Source organism: Ixodes scapularis, unplaced genomic scaffold (assembly GCF_016920785.2).
Source record: "Ixodes scapularis isolate PalLabHiFi unplaced genomic scaffold, ASM1692078v2 PGA_scaffold10__122_contigs__length_95168666, whole genome shotgun sequence".
NCBI lineage: Eukaryota > Metazoa > Arthropoda > Arachnida > Ixodida > Ixodidae > Ixodes > Ixodes scapularis.
Window position 1 is genome coordinate 10,994,545 of NW_024609836.1, and position 27,405 is coordinate 11,021,949.

Genomic DNA, 27,405 nt, shown 5'->3' on the forward strand with positions numbered 1-27,405 from the left:
TCAGGATGAGTAGCGAGAACAAGGTCTAATACGTTCGCCGTCAATGGGGTCACTCTGGTTGGTTGGGTAACTAGTTGCGTGAAACAAAAATCTAAACAGAGGCTAACAAAATCATTGCATTCAGATGAGGCAGATTAGGGTGTGCCTGTTGGTGGGTTATTACCTGTCCACACAATATCAGGATAATTAAAATCTCCCAACAGAAAAATTGGCGAACTGGGAAAGCGAATGACGACCAGATTTATGGAGTCCTGCAAAGCTTTAATGAAAGATGATGAGCACGAGGGCGGCCTATAGCAAACTCTCATGATCCACTTCATGTGATTAGTACCAAGACATACCCAAACTATTTCTAAATCACTAGCTATGTTTAAACAAAAAGAATCAATATGACTTGCAATGGCAACTAAAACGCCCCCACCGCACCTATCTTGCCGATCGTTCCTGTAAATATTGTATCTTTTAGGTCCATAAAAAAGTTCGCAATCACGCACCCTCCCAGTGAGCCAAGTTTCCGTTAAAACAACATCAGCAGCTGTTGAATTCACAATAGAACACAAGTCGTCTCGTTTTTTAATGAGGCTTCTAATATTTGTAAAAAGTACCGATACATCAGAGACAGGTGAAAGAGACACTCTACCCCTCGCGGCCTGTTATTGCGATGTTGATGGCTGAGATGAGTCATTAGCGGGCAGGGAATTCTGTGTGACAGTAACAACCTGCGTAGTAGAGGGACCAACCTCGTACACATTTTCGGTGGTGAGATCAAAAGCATAGCATTTATTGTTAATGTGAATTCTGTTATGTCGAAGCTTAAAAGTGCCGCCTTTTTCTTTCGCGAAATCGATTAGTTTTTTTCGTGCGATACGTGTCCCAAATGAGTAGTCTTCGCTTACTGTTATGCGTTTTGCTTTCAGGGGGGCTCTTGAGAGAAGAACGTTGTCTTTCAATTTGTAGGACGCGAATTTGACGATGACTGGGCGGCATTTGTTCTGACAAAACGTGCCGATTCTATGGGCCCGAACAATAGCTTCGTCCGATACTTGTAGATTAAGACTGTCGAAATATGTTCAGAATCGTTTGTTCTCTCTGCGCCCATGTTTCTGATATTGTGTCGGCCATCCCGAAAAAAACCAAATTATCACGGCGTGAACGATCTTCATCATCTAGGCGTGTTTTTAGGACAATGTTCTCTTTCTGCACTTCTTCCGCCAAGCTTCGCGCTATGGTTACTTCAATCTGAAGATTAGGGACTGCAGCAGTTTTATTTTCAACCTCGTTCAGTCTCGTTTTTATTTCCGTTATGGCCCTCTTGATTGATTCTTGACTTTGCTTAACTTCGTTAAGTGTAGCAATTATACCCGATTGAGCCTGATCCATCCCAAGGGAGCGCTCGTTAACGGCTGTCAGCATTGAGTGCATCTCGTTAAACAGTTTAAGTTGGGCCTCGTTCATCTGTCCGGGATTAGATTCCACGTCTCCGGAAGTTTTTAGTAGAAGGTACACCACGTTAGCTGAGTCACAAACAGTTTTTTGAAGCACTTGTGAGCACGGAAACAGCAATAACCATATATCGCTAGTTTTTTTAGCATATAACGAGGGAGGTGGACCAACCTGTACGAGCAAGATGACAAAATGAGTGGTCCGCATATTTCGGCTGATCCCGTGCTCACTCAAGGGCTGAAGACGTTCCAAGCTGCTTAAATGGGCGTTTGTAGGCGGCGTAGATGACAGTGTCGCTGACGATGCTCGGTTGATGTCGAGGGAACAAGGAGAGATTGCTTGCAGATTATCCCACAGATAGGTGGTAGCCTGCCGATGTCGAGGCGATCCAGCACGATGATGCGAAGAACCGCTCACGAGAACGGCGGCGTCACGGCTGGGCAGGGACTCAGGCACCGGAAACTGGAGGGCCGAAATCTGTACGAGCAAGATGACAAAATGAGTGGTCCGCATGGTTCGGCTGATCCCGTGCTCACATCGTTGGTCCGTTCGAACGCGCTCCGCGCAACGAACGTTTCTTTGTAACGCTTTTGGGCTACCGCAGCAAGTGGCCAGAAGTCATGAGTGTACACAGCGTCACGACTGCGTCTGTGATAGACTTTCTGAAGTCTGTTTTCGCACGAGAGGGGTTGCCGGAAGAGATAGTCACCGACAACGGCCCCCAGTTTATCTCCAGGGAATTTACAGAATTCCTCAAGAATCAGGGTATTCGTCATCTCAGGTCATCCCTGTACCATCCTCAAGCGAATGGACAGGTGGAATGCTTCAACCGCGTCTTGAAGTCCACCATTCAGTTGGCTGTTGCCCAGCAACGCAACCCCCGAGAAGCAGTCACGGAATACTTGGGAGTGTACCGTGCCACTCGTCATGCTGCGACAGGAGAGACTCCTGCGTTCTTGCTTCACGGCAGGAACCATCGCAATCGTCTTCACCTTTCGGGGCGTCCAGTCCCCGACCCACAAGTTCCAAGGTCCATAGTCCAAGAAAGGCTTCCACAGACAATCAAGAAATACCAAGAACGAATGAAGATGTATTCAGACAGAAGGTGTGCAGTCAAGCGCCCGACATTCATTCCTGGACAGACTGTCAACGTCAACAAACCTCGTCACAGAGGCAAGCTCCAGATGAAGTATGCTTCTCTTCAGAAGATCCAAGACCAAGTGGGTCCAGCTACGTACATACAGGCCGGACGATGGATGCACCTGGCATGCGTCCAAGTTAACGCATACAACTCTCCAACCTTCATCAACAAGAACGTCTTGGTTCCGGGAAGATTTGTTCCCCCCAGACCCCTCTTTTTCCCCTGCAGTTGTTCCGCCTGCAGTCCGGCCGGCTCCCCCAGAGCCGCCTGTTCCTGTTCTTGGTCCGGCCAGCCCGGACACTACCAATCCAAACCCCGAGGGTCCACAACCAGCCTCGAGCCCGAGTCCCGAGGCACCTCCTCCTCTTCCTGAGGATCCCGTTCCAGCTGGGAGTCCCCTTCCCGAGGGTCCTGCAGAGTTCGTGGAAACGTCTCCAGACAACAGCTGGTCAGAGGCCAGCTGGTCAGCCAGCCGCACAGAAACGGCTACTGAGGGTGCTACGTCGAGCACCTACTGTGACAGTCCAACAGTGCTGGTGCCATCACCTGTGAACGCGTCATCAACACCACCAGTCACAACACAGCCCACATCTCCCAGACCGGAACCTCCTGAGCCCCGAGATGTGGATGTCTCAACGCCCCAGCATCAAGGTCGTCCGCAACGCTTACGCAGACTGCCAGAACGATGTAAAGATTACTTGGTGAACTGGTACGAAACCAGACCCACATTAAAGGAACTATTAGATTAATTTTAAAGAGTGCATACAAATACTACTGGACATTACTTCAAACCCACCTCAGTGAATTCTTTTTCTTTGTGTGGTGACAATAGTCATTTAGAAGACAACTATTTTCAGTGCTAGTATATTTCCATGGACATTTTTTTAAGTGAAGTGTTCGTTTTTATTTTCTGCAGCATGCAGTGAGAAATGTATAACTGGCTCCTCGCCGAGTGTCTTGCCCCAATTTTTGTTTCATTTGCCAAATGTCTTTTGCCCAATTTTCATTTTTGCCCTAAGGTCAGCCTTATGAGATGTCGTGTGTTTTACACTGCATTTTTCGCGTCGCTTAGGCGCCATTGTCGTAATTATTAAACTATGCTTTGCATTTTTCCATTTTTGTCTCTATTTAATACCTTAACTGATGCTGCCAGTTCAGTCTTTTCTTTCCCCTGTGTCATGTTTGCTTTCGTCTTGGAGACTATTGGCGACGTGCGCGACCGAAAGCGTCGCTGTGGTCGGCCTTCCACGATTGGCCCAAAAGCTGACTATGACGTCGGAAAGGGTATACCATCGACGGAAATAAGAGGAATGAAAGAACCTTAATTTCGACGGTGTTGGCAGTGTTGCTTTGAGAGCGCAATGATTTCAGGCTTCCACCATGCTATTTACAAACACCATCGAACTTGTCGTTCGCAAGGTAATGACGTCACAAGGGGGAACCATAGGAGGGCGCCACCAAAACATCTCGCCGCTAATAGCTGCTTGCTCTTGTATAAGGCAGCCTTCCCATTCCCATTTATCTTTTTTAAGGAAAGGAAAGTGTAGTATTTCAATGTTTTCATTTAAGTCACTCGCCACACTAACTAGATGGCGCCACGAACCGCCACAGCAATACCCGTGGCCAGGCGGCGCTAGTGTACACCCATCGGGCCGTGCCCCCGGGTTGTTTCCCCCTGAATAAAAGAGTACGTGTTTAGACCTTGACTTCGACTGACGTCCTCTCTTCCGGGCGTTCCCGCCCTTGGGCCCCGCCGGCGTTTGCCTCATCACTACGGCATGTAAGACCTCGTTTCTTCCGCAGGCCCGCGTAGGTCCTGCGTTCCTTTTTATTTTCACGGGTGACCGCTTTTATCAGAACATTTTTGGCGATGAGATTACTACAAGGGCGCCACTAAAGCACGTGTTGGATAGGCTGTATCACGGTGTAGCTGTATGAAGCGGGCGGCCAGGGCGGCTCGTATTGCATTTGCTGCGCGATTAAGGACTAATTTGGCATAACACTTCATTGGCCACAAACGACAGCAAACACGGTGTAAAGATCAGTTCAGAACGGTAGCCACTTCGCGCTGCCATACCGCCAAATGGCCAAATCGCCAACCAAGCCCGCGCCGAAAGCCTTCGGAACGCTCGGAACCGGTCGGATCCTCGAGCCGGTATACGACCACAGCGCCGCTGCGTACATCCGGGACCCTTCTACGCTCGCTGTTCGTCGGAGTCTTATCCCACTAGCCTTTTCTAGTATGCGCCGTTTTTTCCGCTGCTTGGTGGCGGGTTTGTCGACGTGTCTTTTCTTGTTTCCGTACTTTATAAGCTGCATTTGTTTCTTTTCTGATATAAAATACCGAACAAAAACTACTTTCATACATAATTGAAACAGTTCGCGACACTTATATTTTGTGTTTCGACTAAAAAAAAACAAGCTTTTAGCGGCTCTGACCAGTAGTAAGCCCAGGACCAAAGTCGTCACATATTGCGCGCTTTCGGCAACGCGAGTCGCCCTCGTTGGTGAAGGAGGTTTCCGCGCCGTCCGGTTAAAATATGACGCACCGATATTTAGTTACTCTCTCCGTGCCCACTGCGTTGCCCGAACCCCAAGAGACGTGGAAACCGCAAAAAAGGTAGACGTTTAAATATGATTGCAGGGTCCCTTTAATATGCAACGCTGTCAAAGCTACTGGCGCGAGCGCGTGGCTTTTTCTACGGTTTCATTCGCGCAAGCGCGCGTGCACATGTTCGACGATATCAAGCTTCATGCTCGCGCCAGTAGCTTTGACAGCGTTGGACGCTAAGTATGAAACAGACAGTCTACATCAAGCTCCCAAATATCGCATTGTGGAAAGTGTCATATATTAAAAAAAAAAGGTTAGGAGCGCTGTAAAAGCACAGAACCCTAACGCGCGGGTGCTCTTTTTAAAAGCATGAATAGTACAAAAAAGCGCTACGGCTATAATACCCTTAACTTGAAAAGAAAAAAAAACAATACGATCCGAATCTTTTCATGGGTTGTTTTTCATTTTATTTCCTCGTTGAATACGTAGCGGAACAACACAGCAGTCGTGCGGACGCTGAGCCTCGCTTTCACACGACGCAAACGGCCACAGCGCTCTGCCAGTCGCCTCAAAGATGGCGTCGGAAGGAAGGTTGGCGCCACGTCCGACAGATGGTTAGCGAATCTGAATAAGGTCTGAAAACATGCCGCCTGGGCAGGCGACACCGCTCGCACGGAATAAAACCGGTTTTTCCCGATCCGCCAGCGCCCTTATCTCCTGCTCATTTCCTCCTCGTATCGGGTCGCGGTGGCAACAGCGAACAGCACGGAGTCGTGAAAGAAAGTCTACTCTCAGGACTCCGCAATATTTGACGTCAACGCACCGGCGCGGATCGCTGGGGAACTTCGAATTTCGGCATTTGGAAATTGTTTTTTATTTCACAATACTGAATTCCCAACTTTCGTATTTTGAGGGTAATGTCCCGGCATCGTTTTCAATCGCTTCGGATAATAATAATAAAAAATACGATTTTGATGTGTCAGTGCCCCTTTAACCTATTGCGTTACGATTTGGTGCAGCCTTGACCACAGGTGGTGCATTTTTTTCTATAAAATTCGCAAAAAGCGAACTTAATGAAAAAGTAAAAAAAAAAAAGAGTTGAACTCCTTGCAAGCACAGCAAAGTCGCCGGTCTTCAAACAATAGGGCGCGCCATTTGGCACGCGAGACAAGAGATGGCGCAAGCGGTCGCGACGAGAGCCGGTGTCATTAGCAGACGATCTTTTCGACTCAAAAGCGGCGTGCGTTCCGCAGGCAGCAACGTTACTGGAATACCTCAGTTGTGGAACTCCCGCGGAAGGGGATATATATATCCCCTCACTCACTTCAGTCCGCCTCCCGTCGTTCAAAGCGCCATCTAGATTTTCCTTTGCGAACTGGGTGTTCCATAGGGTACGGTGCAGCGCCATCTAGTCGCTGCGCTTCGAAACGTACCTATGCAATAGAATACAGTGCAATTAACAAAGCAGCCGTCCGGCGCGTTGAACGACGGGAGGCGAGTCGTGGTGAGTGAGGGCGGTACTGCTTGTGCATGCAGCGTCTATGAGCAGTTCTGTAACTGAGCTAATCTAATAAAGTTGGCAGACGCGACAGTCGCAGAACCAAAAACAGGCGCGGTAACAAGGAACTCCAATGCAGTTGACATAAATACCCCGAAAGAAACAGTCGAAATTACCCGACAAACCATTTTTTTTAATCGCTCATGTGACCATTGAATGTGTTTCTAGTAAGGACGATAAAATCATGCATTCACAACTGACATTGAAAAAGCTCGCGCCACTTTTGAATCGAAAATATCGTCTGCTATTTGACGCCGCCTTTCGGCGCCGTATGCTCGTTAAGCGGCAGTTGGCGTCGCGACCGCTTGCACCATCCCCTGTTTCCCGTTCCAAACGGTGCCCTATGGTTTGAAGACCGGTGACTTCAGCACGTTTCCATAGGAGTTAAGCTTTTTTCTTTCTTTGCCTTTTCTTCAGGTGAATTCGCTCTTTGCAAATTATACAAAAAAAAAAAAAAGAAAAAGCACCATATGTGGACAACGCTGCACAAAATCGTAGCGCGGTTAAGAAACCGATTTTTTCTGTCGATTTAAAGAGCCTGGCCGCTATTTGACACACCCTGTGTATTCATTTTCCCTGACTATGAACCTCCCCAGGTGAAAATTTCTAACTTGGATCCAACTGGTCCCAGTTCAAATGGTTTAAGGGACAATTCCCAGTTGCAACTGGTCCCAGCTGGGTACCAGTTATACTGGGACCAGTTGAGTCCCAGTTGCAACTGGTCCCAGTATGGTCCCAGTTAGGCTGGGACCTGTTGGGTCTTAGTTGCAACTTGCCCCAGTTGGGTCCCAGTTAGACTGGGACCAGTTGGATACCAGTTGCAGCTGGTTGCACTAGGTGCTAGCTCAGGCTTCTGGGTTTAGGACTCAAGTAATATCCCTCGACCTTACTTTCCCTGGAAACATTCCTGAAGACTGGGTGTTCCACGACCTCGCGGTCCGTGAATGAGTTATGCTTGTTTGTACACTTCTTTTTTTAGGAACAGACCTCGTTTTTTACGGACAGGAAATTTACTTGATTTACGCGTATCATCATCGTTATCTTTTGCACAAACGTCCCTCGTCCTTGGGGTCGTGGAAATAGGGAATGAAACGTGCACAAAGCAGCTCTTCTTTGCCTCCTTTCTATTTTTCACGGACGTCCTCTGACCTCCGTATGGTTCGTATAGTCACCGCAACCTGACACGGGGAAAAACGGGTCGCGAGCTCCGTATTCACAGCATTTCCAGGGGTGGGTGATAACTCGCTGTTCTTCTGAAAATTCATACATTTTCCAAAAAGGTGGCGCGTGTAATGATTAGGGTATGTTTTTTTTTTCCGGTGTTTATTTTTAGGAAAAGAGGCGGGGGATGTTTCTCGGCATCTATTTTTTAAACACCAGTGTATTTTGGTTTGACGTGACGTGACGACGCTTCACAAAGCCACTTTAGCTAGCTGTCTACTTCCGAAGACTGGGCCGAGCACCTTGATCCGTCAGTGAGGCCTCTCTGACTGAAGCTTCCCTTGGCTAACCTGTGACAAGCACACAACATTTGGAGGATCAGATATGGAACAACGTGGGAAGAGAAAGGCACATCCATAACCTGAGCGAATAGAGAGAAGGGGAGGAATCTCTCCCCTCTTGCCGGAGGCCTTCTTTCGTGTATCCCAAGCGGGCTTTTCTCTTTCCCTCGCCTGTGGCTTTCACAGGGAAAAGGGGGAAGCGGGAGATCTGCAGACTACGCTCTCTCAAGGACAAAGCAAAAATGTCCCTGAGAATCAGTTTCCAGGGCCCGTTTGCTCGAAGCGCTAACCGCGGCTAAAGTTAGCCGCAGTGCCTGGAGAGGGATTTTGAAATCACGTGACTGGACTCGGTAGGGGTGCGGGGAAATATGGCGGTGCCCCAGTGAGTGAGCGCCGCCCGCTTTGGAAATAATATGTCGTTGTAGCTGCAATATCGGGCGCGTTAGTCAGAAACGAATGGTGCAGGAGGCGTTCGCTTTGCCTTACCTCAGTTAAATCGCAAAGCATGAGCAGTGACCTCGCCGCATTTTTTAGATAGTTTTTCGACTCTGACCATTCCTAAGCCTAAATGAACCCTGTAATTGTCGGCATGGCAACGTCTCTGGAAAGCGGATTGCGTTGACTCAATCGGCCGGGTATTGATAGCACACAAAAGCAGACAGCGTATATGTCACTTGGAGAACGAAGCACGGCGAAGCCGTATTTTACAGCATATAGTTCACGGCCCGAACAGTAAACCTACAAAATACGTTAACTCAAGACCACCGTCCGTTGTACAGGACCTGCACGCTTATATACAACCATAAGCAAAATAAATAAATAAATAAATAAATAAATAAGCACGACACAATTATGCTGTTCAAGTGGTTGGGTCTGTTCCGGACACCAACCAACCCACACTTTAGGGGTCAAGGAAACCTATCCCACTCAGACTCGAAGCACAGGGAGGGCTTATTTACTACGGTACCACGTTCAACTATCGAAATTGACTCTTTCAACAGACCTTTGTAGTAATTTTTTTTCGGTCAAATTAGACTTCTAATTTTGTATATCAAAGTTTGATTCGCCTCTCTCAGTGAATGCGTTGTCTTTTCAGAACCACTATTTTTTTTTTTTTTTTTTTTTTTTGCGTCTATGGGCGGAAAAATAGATAGTACACAGGGTAAAAGTAATAGACCGATCTCACCAGCCAGTTTGACTACGCCACCGCTGCCGCAATGCATCGAGAGAACTTTACTCTTCCTGCACGTGCGACAACTGCGCTGGAGCTCTGCGCGTGTAGAGTACGAAACGGCACGAGCCCTCGCACGCACGGCCGTCTGCCTGCTGCACGGCGGCCTGCTGTAAACTAAAGTTATGGCTGCGTCGCGCATGCGCCGAACACTTAGTGAGATCGGTCTATTGTGCTTCGACAAAGAGGGCTTTCTGTTGTCCTTGCGATCAAAAGTGTTTTCTAAAAACCACACCACCCGCGTTCCCGTGACGTGTCGCTCGCTTTCGCGTCGCACCCCTCGATTTTGGTTACCGTGTCCAGTTAGACCAGGGGTGGCCAGTCTGACCCGGCCTAAGAGCCACAGAAAAAGCCACAAAACTTCCAAGAGCCGCGGAGGGGGGCAAAGAACAATAAACGAAACTCGAACTACTTTCAATCCCTCCGAGTCAAAAGCAGTCCATCTGTACGTAAAGCCCGATCCAAACCAACGCTTCTTTTTGCGCCTGTAGGTCGTGCGGCTGCGGATGTGACGCATTTCGTGGCGTTTTTGCTGTTTCCGGGCGCGCTTTCTGAGTCAGAACCGTGCGCTTTGGTTTGGACGGGCAAAATTTCGGGCGAGCGCGCACGCGCGCACGCAGGCACGAGCACACAAGCAAAGTGCAACTGCGACAGACTGGCCGGCCAGACGGCGAGAGAAAGAGAGAGAGGTCGCGTTGTCATGTTTGAAGAGAATAAAAGGGGGGGAGGAGAGGGCAGCCAGACGGCGAGAAACGCGGAGCCGGAACTAGCTTGCCCTCCACCGATTGGCCGGGACACAGGAGCGCCCTGCTACGTCACCGCGCGTTTTTGTGCGCGTTGAGAAGAAGTTGAAATCAACCAACTTTCTTGTGCGCGCCCGGAAGGAGCGAAGAAGCGGCGCGACGTCACGAAAATACGTCACATCCGCAGCTGCACGACCTACAGGCGCAAAAAGAAGCGTTGGTTTGGATCGCGCTTAAGGCAGACTACCAAACCGCAACCTTTCTTTTAATTTAAAACGCGTACCATTTCTCTTTTTCGGGAAGTGCTCGCGTGACCGGGAGGGCGGCGGGGGGGGGGGGGGGGGAGGGAGGGGGGGGAGGGGGGGGGGAGGGAGGGGGGGGAGGGAGGGGGGGGAGGGGGGTAGGGTAGGGCACGGCCGGACTGGAAGCGCGCGCTCTCTTTCTCTTCTTACGGCCTTTGCAATCGGGGTAATCGCCGCCTCCCGCCGCAACTCGCGGGGGGCGCTGTCACCTCACCCCTGGGCTACACTTCGCCGTTTGCACAAAGCGCGTCTGACACTGTATCTCAGCGCGGGTCGCAACTTGCGGACGAGATTTTTATAGCCTTTGACGCCTGATCCTTACGTTTAGACCTTCAGCCGCTATATAATTCGCTTCTGATGAGCCCTAAACGGTGAATATTTGACGCACATCTCCGAGAGATTCGGGAGTAAAAAAGTAGCAAGTAGAAACAGCGAATGCTTTTGCGGAAAAACTGTACTCGTCTTTACCCCCAGGACTTCTGTTGCAACTCAGGAACAGGAGGAGACGGACCCCTTCTACAGGGAGGAACTTTAAATGATAAATAATTCGTACACTCTCGTGAAATGTAAGCAGGCCCAATCTATCTATTGCCGTGGTCTGCATCATCACTTCATAGGCCGCACATGGAGTCGGCCACCTGCTCTAAATGAGGGTGTAGTAGTCTGTACAATTTTCGCACAGTGCATATTACAGCCTAAAGGGCTTCCTCGAGGGCTTGTGCACATATCCAGCTGATTTTTCGTTTCTGTCCGTGACCGTCTTTGCTTGGTTAGTCAGAAGTATTTTGAAAAACCGTTGCCAAAACAACCTACGAAGCTCGAACACCAGCTAAGCAGCTCGAAGGGACTCTCCGAGTGGGGTGAAGTGGGGTGAGGTGGTTGCGCTCCTGGCGGCAAGCAAGTGAACTATATACGGAGAAAAAATGCCATTGACTCCCGGGTGACTGTAAAGGCCGTAAGAAGAGAAAGAGAGCGCACGCTTCCAGCCCGGTCGTGGGTAGGGAAGGGAGCCGCGAGCCGCACTTAAACACTCGAAGAGCCGCATGCGGTTCGCGAGCCGCTGCTTGGCCACCCCTGAGTTAGACCAACGTGATGCTCGTATGAGTCAGCGCAAAATTCTTCCTTTCCTATCTGACCTCGTGGGGCCGCCGAGCTCGTCCAATAACTCCAACGAAGCAGAACCGTCCGCTCTCTTGCGCCAACAAAAAATATCCGATCATATCATTCGTACATTCGTTACGTTCATTGCTGTGTTTAAAGCTTATCGCTCTATTAAATTTCTTTGTTTTGTCGCTCTATTCAATTTCTTTGTTTCTGTTTTAGTCTCTTCGTGTGGCCGTCTTTTTCTGCTGACTTTACACCGGGCGTGGACCTTTTGCTTGTCACCGTTCCGAACCTAGTATTGTAATTCTATTAATTCATTTCTCGGTTTATATCAGAGTTTGGGTTTTAATATTTTATTAATTTTTCCGTTAGCCGAACGCTGTGCCAGCGTTTGGATGCCTGTGCATGTTAATAATATAAGGACAAGCTGGCTTATCAAAATATAATATAAACACTACCCCTTCCCCCCCCCCCCTCCCCCCTTTCCCCCTCCCCTCCCGAGGTGACCACAACAAAGACCCCTCGCCAGGGGTGGGAGACTATACACTCCGTGCGGGAACTATAGGGGGCGCTTTGAAAAACGCGCGCAGCGCCGCTAGCGGAGGAGCTGGCGTTCGACAGTGAGGCGCGCTCAGCAGCCTGCGGCGCCTTTTCGCATGCCAAGCTGTGGCGGCGGAAGCGCGCACGGACGAAACTTTTGCTTCTTGAGCCGATACGTTGATGGTGGCGTTGCATGAGTGCTGGGGCAAACCTAAGAAGGGCATCTAGCTGTTCTCCACTTCTTATATATTGAGTTTGGGTCGTTCTTAGGGGTAATTTCTCTACTTGCGGCCGAAAAAGGAGTTAGAGCAATTTTCCGAAAAGCAGGACGGCCGCCACTATAATTGCTCTGAGTAGCAAATTTATTTTGCTCGTCGCTGTAAACGTAGGACTGCTGGAACAATAATATTTGGAGTTGAGTGAGATGTTCACTAAGTTTGTGCACGAAATGTGCCAAGTTTCATTAAGACAGTTGGTGTGAAAGTTAGGTTTCTAACGAATAAAGAAATAAAGCTGTACGGGATATCCAATATTGGACCCAAATTGTTGTGTTATAGCAGGCTGTGCAAAGTGCAGATTTGGGCACGCAGGTGCTTCGACTTGACAGTAACGTGAGACAGCACTTATTGTACAAAAAAAGGGGGCATAGGGAAACCAGGTGAAAATTTGGTTTGGGCGGCGTAACTCACAGGGAACCGGTTTTGACCGTGAAAAGGCTGTCAAGAGAATACCACTGGTCGTGGGAGGTGGAGACTTTAGAGGTAGGAAGGGACTAGTAGACTGTATTTCCAATTGAAACCACTCTACGAAAGGTGGTTACAAAGCCGAGAAACCAAAGTTGTCAGCCAACACACGGTTTGGCCGTCAAGGGCTTTTGCGGTCAGCTGTTGTGTAATAACCCGCTGTGCGAGGTGCTGATCTTCGGCGCACAGGTACTTTGACATGACCGTCACTTGACACAACACTCACTGTACCAAAAAGAGTTGGCATAGCGAAACCAGGTGGAAATTTAGTTTGGGCGGCGTAACTAAATGGGAACTGGCTTTGATCGTCAAAGGCTGTCAAGATAATACCACTCATCGTGGGAGGTGCACACTTTACAAGTAGGAAGGGACCAGCGGACGGTACTTCCAGTTCGAACCACATTGCAATAGGTGGCTCTAAAGCCGAGAAAAAAAAATGTTGTCGACAGAACTCGGGGTGTCAGCGTTTCCACATCCAAAAGGAGGCTGATCAAGAAAGAAAGCTCACCACATAAACTTCCATACTCAAACATCGATTCTTTAGTGATTTCGAATTTCATTGTTGTTTTCTTTAGATTTATATTTGTCACTTTTTTACCGTTCGAATCTTTCTTCATGATGTAGAGATTGCGTGCCATACTTGTCCGAAACTATCGACACGTACGGTGGGGACGAAACTTCTTCGGAGGGCATTCCTCCAACGAAATTGGCACTGCATAACCGCGAATGTGGGATGGCCTTTCAGTTCGTTCCATAGGCGCTGACACACGTAGGCGTTACTGGTACGAAAACAAACGCAGAGCGCAAAGCGGCAGTGTAGAATATGTCAGCCGTGCCGACACAGTGGCAGACATGATCGGGAGACCAAATTTCTCGCGTCGTACGGCACGGCTCCATCGTTGTCGCTGTCCCACAAAACATCGGCGAGGTGAAAAACTGTGAAACTTTGTCCGCACGAGATACGACGCATAACTATTGAAACACTTAATGGCGCAGCACAGGCAGCACTTCATACTGTGAACCCAGCGCAACCGCACCGCTCCGACTTCAATCCGTACCAACCAACGCGGCGTGGTTTCGGTTTCGTTTTCTCTGGGGTTCTCACTGCCTACTTTCAGTACCGGCCGCGCGGCGGCGCGCCAGTCGCGTCGCACGGAGTGTATAAAGGAGGGGTGCAACGATTTTCAAACTTTGGCCAATTAGCTGCGGAAATTAACCTGTGTCACCCACGGAACGAAGAACAGAAAACCGTATTTTCTTGCGAGCGCTAGTTTTTATGTAAAAAAATGTAACAAATCAAGGGTCAAAGTGCCTCTCAACCCTCCACGTCACCTTTCGAGTGACGTACTCTGGGGGATCACGTGGCTTCCCGTTGGGTTCTCTGTTTAGAGACCCCAGCCGCTTCTTCTGCGACTATCGACTTTTAAAGGATTGGCATCGTCGAAGGTCGCGGCGAGCGATCGACACAAAAGACGGTTCGCCACGGGGGTGACAGGGAGCGTCGCAGCGGACGAGTACAAGTTTTACTCACTTCCGCGGATCCAGCAGAGTACGTCACATATCAGTTTCGTTAAACCACCACATGCAGCTGTAGATAGGCAAATATTTCGTTTTCTTATTTGTAATAACTCACTGGAATACCAGTTTTTCTTTGTCAAGGTGACACGTTTTTGGCCACTTGTGCTTGGATAAACAATATAAACAATACAAATTGCCAATTCTTTAGACGCTAAAATCGTTGCACTACCCGTTTACTCAAGCTGGATTGGAACAGATTGATTTGTAACAAGCTTAAATTGATCGATTTTTTTTTTTTTTTTTTATTGTAGTCGTAAATAAGAATGTCGCGAACTGGTGGAGGTTCGAGTTTGATCAGATTGGACTTTTTCGAACCTCTTGTGAAAAGTTAGACAAAGGTTCGACTCTGGTCCAGGTTCGACTGTTATGCGCATGCTCGAAAGGCTGGGATGGTGATGGCTAAGGGATGAATTAAGGGCAGCACTGACTGGTGATTTCAGTTAATGCAGTACCATAAATTTAGTTATTAACTTCTTCAGTGATTAGAGTTGGTTTCTGTTATTTGCAGCTCTTCATAAAATAAAAATAACCTTTTGCATAAAAGAAGTTCTAGAAACCTAGAAATACTTGTATCAAGGTCTGGCCGCACTGTCCACAAAGTCAAACCAGTCGCCTCCCTGACAATTGTGTCAAAGATAAACAAACAAACAAACAAGATTCATCGAACCAGTCGAACCCCGAAAGTTCAACCTAAAAATCCCGTTCGAAAAAAGTTTGCGACATCCCTAGTCGTAAATGCAAGTACGAGAAAGCGCGACTCGCGAGCTTGGAGCGGGTGCGTCCGACGGACCGGTGGCCATTCACCGGCGACGTCCGACGTATTTTTACACTCTGGGATCCGGATACGTCCGACGTATCTTTGGACTACGGGTTTCGGGTACGTCCGACGTATCTTTAGACTTTGGGATCGGGATACGTCCGACGTATCTTCAGATACAGCGTTCATTTTTCCCTCCACCATGCGTAGCTCTACGTGAATATACGCAGCATAGTAAAGCTATGTTCGAGTTTTTCTTTTTCACCAACGGGTACAAGACTGTGATTCTTTTCTTAGAGAAAGAGTGTTGCGACCGAGAATAGACACAGGCATTTTTTTAATACTTGCTTGCCCTATTGAATCCTCGGCCATTCTTGGGCTGAAGGCGCAGAGCACAAGGGGGTACCGTAGAGCTAGGAAGCCTATGGAGGCGACATGACGCCACCAGAGGTATGGGCTCCTTGCACTGACGCCACATCGCATACTTTTGAACACCAAGAAAAAGGAGGAGAGGGAAGCTGCTTTTGCAAGAATTTTGGGTGACAGGTTAATCTATAATCTTCCGGGAGGAGAATAGCGACGTCTGTGCTTATCCGGGAAGCACAAAGGAGGATCCCGATAAGAGGGGAGCTCCTTCTTCCCCTTTTCTCTGGAGGGCATCGGAAATGACGTCTTGTGCAAGCCACGTGGCATGCACAAGACGTCATTTCCGATGCCCTCCAGAAAAAAGGGGAAGAAGGAGCTCCCCTCTTATCGGGATCCTCCTTTGTGCTTCCCGGATAAGCACAGACGTCGCTGTTCTCCTCCCAGAAGATTATAGGAGATTAAACCCGTCACTCAAAATTCTTACAAAAGCAGCTTCCCTATTTTTCTTTTACTTGGTGTTCAAAAGTATGCGATGTGACGTCAGTGCAAGGACTGACGTCACATCGCATACTTTTGAACACCAAGTAAAAGGAGGAGAGGGAAGCTGCTTTTGTAAGAATTTTGAGTGACGGGTTTAATCTCCTATAATCTTCTGGGAGGAGAATAGCGACGCCTGTGCAACTCCGGGCGGCACAAAGGAGGGTCCTGATAAGAGAGGAGCTCCTTCTTCCCCTTTTCTCTGGAGGGCATCGGAAATGACGTCATGTGCAAGAACCCTATACGGCCGCCAGAGGAGACTTCCGGTTTGAAGGGACATACTCCCAACGACAAACAAAAATGAAGAGGCGCTATTTGACGTACTTGGACACCCTTGAACGCTATTGAATGGACTTAGGCCAGTTGCTTAGGCACCCTTGGGGGCGGTTCAACCGACCGCGACCTCTACTTCCGCTTCACTTGGGATTTTCTCGTTCGACTGGTTTGAGGAATAAGAATCCCGTACGCTTTGGTTCGCCTCCATGGAACTTGTCTGATCACAACTCCGAGGTGAGCGGGAGTCGCTGCTTGGGAGAAATCCCACGCTTCGTTCTATGGGCTGAGAATCGGGGAGCGATTGTCGTCGTCCGAGGGTGTCGGTCGGGTCTGTGGCGTCCGTCGCCTGTGACGTTGATGAGATTCGGAAGGTCCCTTGCGGAGTTTACACCTTCCACCGCAGGAGAGGCCTTGTCTGCGATTACGCTCTCAGGGCGTAAACGTTCACATTCGGGGTGTACAATGTACATGCTGTGCTACTCCCCAAAAAATCGCTTAAAATGAGCAAAGTAAAAAAAAAAAACTGTTAATTTTCGTTTTTTTTTTTTTTTTTTTGAGCACGAGGGCAATTATTGTTCTGAAGTTTGTTTCCTTGTCGTCGAATTTATGTCTATCGCTGTTTATACGAAATGAGCTTAATTTCAACACCTCCACTTGGCGAAAGAATGGCCTTAAAGGGGCCCTTCAATCATATTTAAGCGTCTACCTTTTTTTGCGGTTTCCACGTCTCTTGGGGTTCGGGCAAGCCAGAGGGCACGGAGAGAATAACTGAATATCAGTGCGTCATATTTTAACCGGACGACGCGGAAACCTCCTCCACCGACGGGGGCGACCCGCGGTACCGAAAGCGCGCGAACTGTGAGGTATTTGGTCCTGGGGCTTTCTACTGATCAGAGCCGCTAAAAGCTTCTTTTTAGTCGAAATACAAAATATAGGTGGCGTGAACCGTTTCAATTATTCATAAAAGTAGTTTTTGTTCAGTATTTTAGATCAGAAAAGAAACAAATGCAGTTTATAAAGCCCGGAAGCCAGAAATATTCCGTCGACATACCCGCCACCAAGCGGTAAAAAAAGCGGCGCATACTAGAAAGGAGTAGTGGGATCAGGCTCCGACGAGTGGCAAGCGTAGAAAGGTCCCGGATGTACGCGACGGCGCTGCGGTCGTTTACGAACTCGAGGATCCGACCGGTTCCGAGCGCTCCGAAGGCCTTCGGCGCAGGTTTGGCTTGCTGTTTGGCCGTTTCGAGGTACAGCCGAGCGAGGTGGCTCCCGTTCTGAACTGATCTTTACCCCGTGTTTGCTGCCGTTTGTGGCCAATAAAGTGTCATGCCGAATTAGTGCTTAATCGCGCAGCAAATGCAACGCGAGCCGCCCTGGCTGCTCCGCTTCATACAGCCTATCCAGAACATGCTTTAGTGGCGCCCTCTCGAGCCGTCGACACGGAGTACGGCAGCCATGAGCGCTCGCTGTGCTCACTACCCGTCCTCTAATTCACGGCCACTCAAGCGGCCATAGACATCATGAAGGAGGTTATTGTTTGCTTGTCTTTGTAATTTTAATTTGCCTATAACTTTTAAAATAAAGCAAAATTCGAGAGAAAAAAAGTTTCATTAAGTTACATACGTTTAGTGCACTCAGGTTCGGTGCAAATTAAAAAGGAGTAAAAAAGTCATTGGAGGGCCCCTTTAAAGGGGCGGTGAAACAATATTCGCTTGGAATGTTTTTCACATTACACGAGCTTATTGTCACTAGTGGGACCCAAGTATTCGCAACGTTCACGATATAGACGCTTTGCACACGCGCCAAATCACAGCCGCCATTGCTGACCTTCTCTTGTCTTACCGAGATGCCGAGCAACTGAAACGGTAGTTGACGATCCTCCACAAAGGCCGATGCTTTAGAAAAAACACAGTTGAATCTAATGTGGCAATAACCTGGCCTGCTATGGTAATGATGAAGTGAAATAAACGAAATAATAGAAACAAAAACTGAAGGTCAGTTATGGCGGCGTCCATGCACAGCTGCTGCAAAGCGTCTATATTGGGGCGTACCGGCGCCTAACGAAGTTACTGTCATTTGAATGATCGCCGTAGAACAACAGTCTTGGACTGCAACGCGGAAGAAATTCTAGTTTTGATATATACGAGTGGGATTAGAGCCTTAGTTTACTTTTTCACGCCGGGAGGGTGTAGGCAAGCACCTTTTATGGTAAAGCCAATCATCCAGGAGTTATGGAGCGCGATTTTCACACCGTGGTCCCACCTTCGCTGAACGTTGCGAATGCGTGCTCGCACGCAATTCCCCTGACCAAGAAACTAATTTGTTGCAGTGTAATTTCAAGGAGAAAAGCACGCGTTTTTTTTTTATCTGTTCGTCGCACAACTTGATGACGTAGCCTGCGGGTCGTAGTATTCCCCAGTGACGGTATTTGAATGCGGCTCATAGATTGTACCCGAGCATTGCGTGAGCGCTCGATTGGGGCTCGTGATAATCAATAGCTTCATAACAAGCATTCGGGCAGTGGCCCGTATCATTGCCCTTCTCCAATCACTGCAATAACGACAATGGCTGCATTTGCATAGAGGCGACCTTTGCACATCCATTCGAGATTTGAATGTTTTGTGTGGTAGCAGATGGGTAGAAAACGAAGAAGTACGAGGAAATGTTGCGTGTGATTGGTCCCTGCTCTATTCGATGCGCTATGATCGAATTCATGTAAACGTAACCAATGGCTGGGTTTACATGAATGCGATCACAGAGCACGGAATCGAAAAGGGACCAATCACACGCACCCTGTCTTCCTGCTTCTTACCCTTCTACTCATCTGCTACCAATCAAAAGTAGTCAAACCACGATTCGATGAGCTACGGTTGCATCCATGTAAACGCAGCCAATAACCGAATTATAATAATGGCTGGAACTCAGCGCGTGTCCTGTACTTTGCCAACCACAGCGCGGGGCTGTAGGATCAATATGAGTTGCATATAATCGGCTTCAGACCACGTGGCCGCTTGTTCTGGCCGCGAGTGAAGGGGGTGAACGCTGCTCGTTTTTCTTTATTTTTTTTCTTGGTCTGATATTGCTTGTGGTGTAAAACGAACGTGTGTTTTATAGGTCATTAACGTCAGGAATTTGTCCTAAGCGGTATTCCCGCAAAGTACAAAAATCGTGCATCGCCCCTTTAAATAAACAACAAACTAAGTGCAAGAAGAGTAGAAAGCACAACAGTATGGCTCTAAGAATTGCTTTTGTTTTTGCTCGATCAATTTTGAAAGGCTGGGCATTCGGCTTCATCCTGTTCATGGTATAGCATCATTCATACAGAACACTATGACGTCGCTACGTGCTGTTTTTAGAGCAATGCTTTGGTTGCGCGTGCCTGCGCGTTCACACTTGTGTTAGCAAGGGTAGAAAGCTCGCGCTGAAGGCGGTGCTTCTAGTCTCAGCTTAAGGGTGAATGGAGTACAGAGTTCGACCATTCTCATCACCGCAGTGGAAAAAAAAAGGGGTTTGTGTATGTTCATACAGCCTAGAACTTGGTCTGCATCAACAGGCGGCGAGTCTCCCAGCTGTAGGTGAGACATTTAGCCAGTGCAGTACAACCGCTAGCCAGGGGTCTTTAACGTGCATCATGCAGTAGCGAAACACTATTGCACTCCGGTACGATGCTCATCCAGGTCGTTGGACACTACCCGAGCGCCCGCCAAGGATTTATCGTTATGACTGCAGTGTTGACTGTAACGCGTTACAAGTAATCGCGTTACCGCTAACGCGTTACATTTTTCAGTAACGTTGTAACGTAGTCGTTACATGTTCAACAAAACGTAACCGGTAACGTACTTACGTTACTTGTTTCAAGTAACGTAAGAATGGAAAGAATGTGTAACGAGTAAAGCAACTACGTCAGCCATTACATATTCTTCTCAACATCTAAAAAAAAGTACACTTAATTTTTTTTCTTGTTTCTATACTTCGGTTCACTTTAAGTCCAGACGCAGCCAACGGTATACGAACTGAGGGTCTCAATAATACAGCGTCAAAAGGGCACCATCGTATTGTTGTCAAGTTTCTGTACGCGTTCTCTCAATGCTGAACCAATCATACGCATAAAAATGGCCCCGTGAACTGCGCTTTTGGAGCTGCTTGATCGGTCCGATTAGCTCGTGCCGTCGCGACTGCGTATCGGCGCCAAGTCATTTATTATTGCACTCAATCCAGCTGCCTTCCAAACTTTGCCTGTCTTTTTCCCAGGCAAAAAGTCCCACTTTAGAAAACCCAACGCTCACGCCGTTTTTGCCAAAATCAAAAACCGCTGTCACAAAAAAAAACAAAAAAAAAACGAAAACGCGCTGTTACCGTCAATTTATAAACAAAACGGAACGCAAAAATAACGTGCGTTACTTTATATCGGTAACGTTAACGGTAACGCGTTCCTTTTATTTTGAGGTAAAGTAGGTCGGTAACGTGTTCCTTTATTCTGCATGTAACGAGTAACGTATTTCGGTACCTTTTTCGGTAACGCCTACAACACTCTTTCCTAGCCGAAGTCGAGCGCTGACGCTGTTCTCGTGTCCACTCCACGAGCCGCGCTCGACTCTCATCAGGCGTGTGGTTTCGATTCCACAATTCAAGCTTTGCGAAGGCCAGGCTGTAAGGAATAGTCTCCTTTTATCCTCGCAATTTCACCGCGACCAAGGACCTTCTGAATCAGTGGCGGTCCATGCGAGTATACTTTGGCCAGAATAGGACCAGCACGCCTCTAAAAAGTCATGAACATTCCAACCCGACATTGTTTCATGACCCTTTGAAGACCATTCGTCGATACCTGACCCATTCAGCCAAAGCCCTGAAAATATGGCATGGGATCCAGGCAGTGGAAATCCTTCGGTGCCTATACTCCATGTCCCATTAAAGGGCCATGAAACGAAATTTGGGTTGGGATGAATGATTTTAAATTGGGACTTTACTAATCGCATATCGTTTAGTTGGCCAAAAGAAAGAGGCTAGAAAGTCAAAAGCCAGCTTTTCGGTGCGAACATTTAAAAATGTAGCGGACTATTTTGTACCTTGTTGCCTTCGAAAGCTCTCCGCCTTTTCACTATGATACATCCGGGGTTCCAAAAGCGCGTCACCGGCGCCAAACTGACGTCAGCAGAGTCCAGCTCACGCATGGGACACGAGAACTGCGTCACTCGGACGTATGCGCTCGTCAACAATCAATCCGTGGACGAATATCCGGATACGCGTTCGTGGCCAATGAGTGCCCTGGCGGAACTTATTGTCACTGGGGAATGACAAGTTCTATGGTGTGCATAAAAAGCACGGTGGAAGCTAGGAGTCATCGCACCGGTGCCCAAGGAATGTCACGACCAAGTGATTTCACAATTCGCATTTGAGTTGAGGATTAAAGCTAAGGAGGAAGAAGTAGGAAAATCGTTTCATGACCGTGAGCGTAGCAGAAGCTACAAGAGCGAGCTCCGGGCTCCCTCTGCCATGGTCTGTCGGGAAATTCAGTCGGAAGCAGAGGAATGTTCCTGTTCTTCGACTTTTCAATGCAGGGATGGCATGTTTTTAATGTGTTTTCCACATCTCTTTGTAGACCTGGCCACCATACAGAGCCTGCCGCTCTGGCTTGAGTCTTCACAATGCCGAAGTGACCTTCATGCAGAAGTCTCAGGAGTTCGGGTCGGCACTTGACTGGGATCACTACCCTTGAGGCGTAGAGAAGTATAGATCCTCCTCAACAGTGAATTGATGCCGATATTGATAGTAGGGCTTCACGTCGTTGTCAAGGTCTCGCCGGCAGGGCCAAGTTCGTTGAGAGTATTTCCTCAATGCTTGGCAGACTAGGTCTGTTTTTTGGTGGTCAATAATCCACCGAAGACATGTGTCTTTGAATGACAATGTGGACCTGATGTGTTGGACAAAAGCGCCAGCGTCTTTCTCTAGGTCTAGAGGGAAAGTGTTTTTGAGAGGTGCCCTTGATAGCGTGTCTGCGGCGAGAAGTTCTTTTCCTGGTACGTATGTGATGTTGTAGTTGTACCTCATCATACGCATGCGCAAACGCTGCAGTCTCGGAGTGAGGTCGTCTAGAGCCTTGCTTGAGAAAAGCGACACCAGAGGCTTGTGGTCAGTCTCGAGGTTGAAGAACTTGCCGACTAGGTAATCGCTGAACTTCTCACAAGCCCAGACGAGCGCTAGACCCTTTTTTTTTAATTTGAGCGTATACCTTTTTTCGGTGTCGCTCAGCAGCCTGGAAGCGTACGCGATGACTTTATATTTGTTTGCCTCTTGCTTTTGTCTCAATACGGCGCCGACTCCGTAAAAAGACGCATCGGCCGTCACTACAGTCTTTTTTCTAGGGTCGTAGACTCCAAGGACTGGATGTGACGATAAAATCGCCTTCCACTTGTCAAACGCGTCTTGTTAAGCGGATCCCCAAACAAACTCTTGCTTAGTGCTAAGCATAGAGCTTAGTGGTTGAAGGACGGTTGCTAGGTTCGGAACAAATCTAGCCAGGTACGTTGTCATTCCCAGCACCCTCTGCAGCTCTGGCTTAGAGGTAGGCGGGTCCATGGCCTTGACGGGTTCAACCTTGGAACCGTCTGGACGGATGCCATGCTCGTTCATTTTGTGGCCCAGGAATGTTAATTCTTGGACGTTGAAGGAGAATTTGTCCTCGTTGAGCGTCAGACCTGAGTTGCAGAGTCGCTGCAAAACGGTGCGGAGTCTTGTGTTATGCTCTGCGGGAGTGGAGGCCCAGATAAGAATGTCATCCATATGGCATACGACACCACTTGTTCCCTGCAGGATGCTCGATAGTTGTTTCTGGAAGTGCTCCGGAGCTAAAGAAATTCCGAAAGGGAGCCGGTTGAAACAAAACCGTCCAAACGACGAAATGAAAGTCGTGAGCTGCTTGCTGTCTCCGCTTAGTGGAATTCGCCAAAAACCGGAGTTTGCATCGAGTTTTGAGAAGTACTTTGCGTTCTGAAGGAGTCCTAAGGTGTGTTCGACGGACGGTATAGGGTGCCACTCTCTGAGTACGTAGCGATTGAGTTCTGTGAAATCAACGCATATTCTCACTGCACCGCTTGGCTGTGGAACAACTGCCATCGGCGCACACCAAGGAGTTGGCTCTTCGACGGGCGATATTACTCCCATTCTCTCCATTCTTTGAAGCTCTGCTTTCGTCTTTTCGTAGAGCGGGATCGGCACTCGCCGTGGAGAAGTTAGTGCGAACGGTTTGGCGCCGTCTTGGAGTTGCACGTGGTATACTTCAGGGAGCTTGCCGAGCCCTTTGAAGAGCGCAGGGAACTCTGTTCTTGCGTCGACGTTAGATTCGTCAAGAATATTGGAGCTTGGGCTGATCTCGTTGACCGCCGATACCAATTGCAAAGCTTGTATAGCAGGCTTTCCTAGTAATGGCGTACGGGGGTCTTCCAAGATGTAAACCTCTTGCACCGAAGTGCGGTTTCTGTACGTGATGTTGAGGCAAGCTGCCCCCTGTGTTGCCAAAAGGGTTCCGTCCGGTCCGTGAAGCTGGCGAGGTGGTGCTACCAGGCGCGGTCGTGGGGAGAGCTTCCGGAAGATGGAGGGCGAGATGACTGTTTCGTCGGCGCCCGTGTCCAATTTAATCTTTACGGTTTCCCCTTGAAGCATCACCGTCACTTCCCACTTGTCAGCTTGTTAGGTTGGCGCAGAAAGAACGAGATGCTACCGCAGGCCAGAGTGCCACGTATAAGAATCTTTAATCTCGTCGTCTACTACCAGCAGGTAGGCGTGCTGCTCAGTAGGTGGCAGGTCATTTCATACCACAAAACTCAGTTTTAAGAGGTCGGGAGAGTGTGAACGGGCGTTGAGAATGGAACAGAGTATGGGCACGGACACGAGTTATGAATAAAAACAAAAATTAACATCGACCTTCATCTCTAAATTTTTTAACGCATGCATGGGAGTGCAACATCTAAGGAGAGATCGTTTCAGTTTGTCTAGAAGATGTTAATCAGTCGCCTGGGAAGTGGCAAATAACCTATATTTTTTAACCATTTCCCAGCTAAATTTAGGGAGCAAACTGAATTTGTTTATTGGTCTTGATCGCTAAATTCAGTGGAGAAACTGAAGTGAGCTTCAGGTCATGAGACCTCGATTTTTACGGTTAATTTGGCGGAGAAACTGAATTGGTGTTCAGGTCACGTGATGTCAATTTCCGTGCTAAATGTACCAGGGAAATGCACGGCCAGAAGGGCGGATTGACAAAATAGCCCAAACTTGACCATGCAGAAACAGACCAGGGAGCAGAGAATGTCTGGAGTGCGAACTTACACCTTGCTGAACCACCTCGCAGAAAATTACCTCACATGACTTGAGTTGACGCGATGGTTGGGGTTAGCGCTGATATGCTTTCCTACGCTTTAAAATCGGTAACTTCTCTGTCCGGGTTATATAAAAACATGCCCAGCGTTTCGGTACCTATAGGATCAGCTGCACGTGTGGCATAGTTTTATACCTCGTTCAGAATTGCTCGGAACGTGCTTCACCGGGTATCCTCGTCACTGCAGAGAGCGTGGGGTCGTGTATTGAACTAAAGCAAAGAGCATTCCAAGGACTTGCACTGGTTTCGGTTTCATTCAAAGCCTATGGCCAGCCTCCTCTATCTCCACGTAACGTGACGACGCTGAGACAGATCCAACTCAGCAATTGAACCCCAGTCCGAGACAATTTGTCCTTCGACGCATTGACTGAACACGAGGCCCAGCCGATCGATGACGTAGCACTCGTGTCCAATCAGCAGCTGCGCTCGATCTCACCGTGACGACGTCGAAACGCTGGTGCGGGGGCTTTGGTTATTTTATGTGCTTTTGGTATGGCTCGCAATAAGTGCGGAGGGCCTATGGTACTGAAAGGCGGAGGTGCTTGGCTCCCAGTTTTCGAAACCAAGCTCGGTGATGGGTGCGTCTTCGTGTTGGGAGTCTCTGGTGTACGCATGTCTCTGGATCCCTGGCCGCCTTCGGGACAAGACTTAGTTCTGCGGTGCCTCGGGGTAAACGACTTGTCGTGGGAATGACTGTGTCTCGGGAAAGTGGTGGACGCACAGGGTGCAGAGCGCCGTACAGACAAATCTGCTGCTCGAGCTGATAATTCTTTCGGCTGCACATTTGAACTACCGTACTAGAACCTCATCTTGTAGCACCCCCGCCCCTCTCTCTCCTCTGCCACCAACCTTGCCGGGTAGAAATAGCCATGCCTTTCATGTTGGAGGTTAAGAATTCAGGGATAACAATATACTCCCGCCTTTTCCCACTTTAGCAGAACGAACGCTGTAGATGAGGTCGCCTCCTCCACAGCGTTCGCTCTGCTATAGTGAAGGGAGGTGGGAGGAACTTCCCCTGAACTCTTAACCTGTCACCGACCATACGTGTATACCGCGCTCACGGTGTAAATGTTCCGTCTGGTGATGTAGTGCATACTGTGGTAGCCAAGAAAAATGGCGCAACATGAGCACATACAGGTGCTGTCTTTGGTTTTGGGCGTTTATTTTTGACACGACTCGACGTAATACGTTTACGCTTATTTCCCTCTCATAACATTAACATCTATCACTCTTTATTCCGAATAGTCGTACCTTCAGCACGTACAGTCGGCAAAAACATAACGCTAATTGGCAAGGCACGGCGTGCAAAAGCTGCCGAAAGTGCAACGGTATGACTATAAGCGTTTTTGTTTTGTTGCTTGAGCCTTTCTGGTGGCAGATACCCAGAAATGTTGGGTGTTAGCGTCAACGTTGTTGAGTCATGGTATATTTTCATGCTTCTACAACTCCATGACGTCGCTACCAGCTGTTTTGAAGGCTATCCAGGTTTTCATCCTCGCCACTTGATCTTCAGAAAAGTAGTTTTCCCAGTCCGCTACTGTGCCTTTCCGGACAAAGTCGCCCACCATTGGCTTATTTAAAGCATCCACGACGGATTCATCAAATTCCTCTGAGGAATTTCGTGCTTCCCTAGCTTTTGAATAGACTGTCACGTGGTCACCCTGGACGGTACTGCCAAACAAATTCTTCATAACTCTCGATGGTAGACCTCTCAATTATTGACCCGACAAGGTCAGGGTCACTTCGCAGCCATTCGCTGCACTGCGCTCCCAAGAAGTCAGCCATCCTCAGCACCCAGCCCTTAGCGTCCCTCTTGAGATCCTCGTAAGTCAAGAAGAAGACATTTGTGTCGGCTTTCGTACCACGGTAACAAACTGTCGAAATAGTCACCAAATTCAACTCTTCCATCCAGGGACATGTCGAAGAACTCGTCGAAGGTTCCCTGCTCAAAGAAGTGCGCAGGAAATGATTTAGTATGGTGATAATAAGAGACGCAGCAGTCGAAAGGGTTTCTTGCAATGTAGAAGTACTTGGCGTGCTCAGAAAAGAGCGGTTTTTTGCACGGGAGATGCGTCTTTATCACACTTGGGTGGGACAATATTGACATGGTTTCGGTTCCAAAGAATTCTACGAAGTGTGTTCTTGCCTCAAATTCATCGTAATTTTTGGGGTGGAACGCCGCCGCTGAAGATGTGGAAGAGTAAGCTTTGCATCCATGTGCTCCCACATTTAGGATAGCTCACAATGAAGACGTCTTCTTGGTGTGGCTTGTAGGCTAACGCTGAACGAATGTTTTGGTCTGTAAAGTGTGTGCTAAGGTAAAGGTCTCCCACTGTTCTGTAGACTTGTGGAGGCGCCATGGCACGTTTAGATCCCGAGTAGGCTGGTTACAAAGCCTAAAAAATCCAAATAAACCGATATAATTAAAAAATACTAAGTTCAAAGAAAGGAATTTAATAACATGCTAATCACGAGACAAAAATATAAATTCATAATGTGTCGTTCGCGTTGCTCGCAAACAACCGAGTTAGCGATGGTTATAAGTTGTGGCGTCATGTCCCCGATAGACGCCGCAAGCAGACCTCAAAGTGCGTCGTCTGATCGGAGCGTCTATTGGAAGATAGCAAGCACTACAAGTTACAGCCCTCACTAACCGCTCATT

The 27,405-nt window shown here is 48.4% G+C and overlaps 1 protein-coding gene and 1 pseudogene across 1 annotated transcript in view; one reads left to right on the forward strand and one right to left on the reverse strand.

Moving 5' to 3' along the window:
• The first annotated feature begins 4,346 nt into the window (after positions 1-4,346).
• Positions 4,347-27,405, forward strand: part of LOC8043230 — a 237,567-nt gene continuing 214,508 nt past the window's right edge. The window contains exon 1 of the mRNA XM_042287381.1: positions 4,347-4,364. The gene's annotated coding sequence lies outside the window, so the exon portion shown is untranslated. The remainder of the gene's footprint in view (positions 4,365-27,405) is intronic.
• LOC121834883 lies at positions 26,183-27,103 on the reverse strand (annotated as a pseudogene).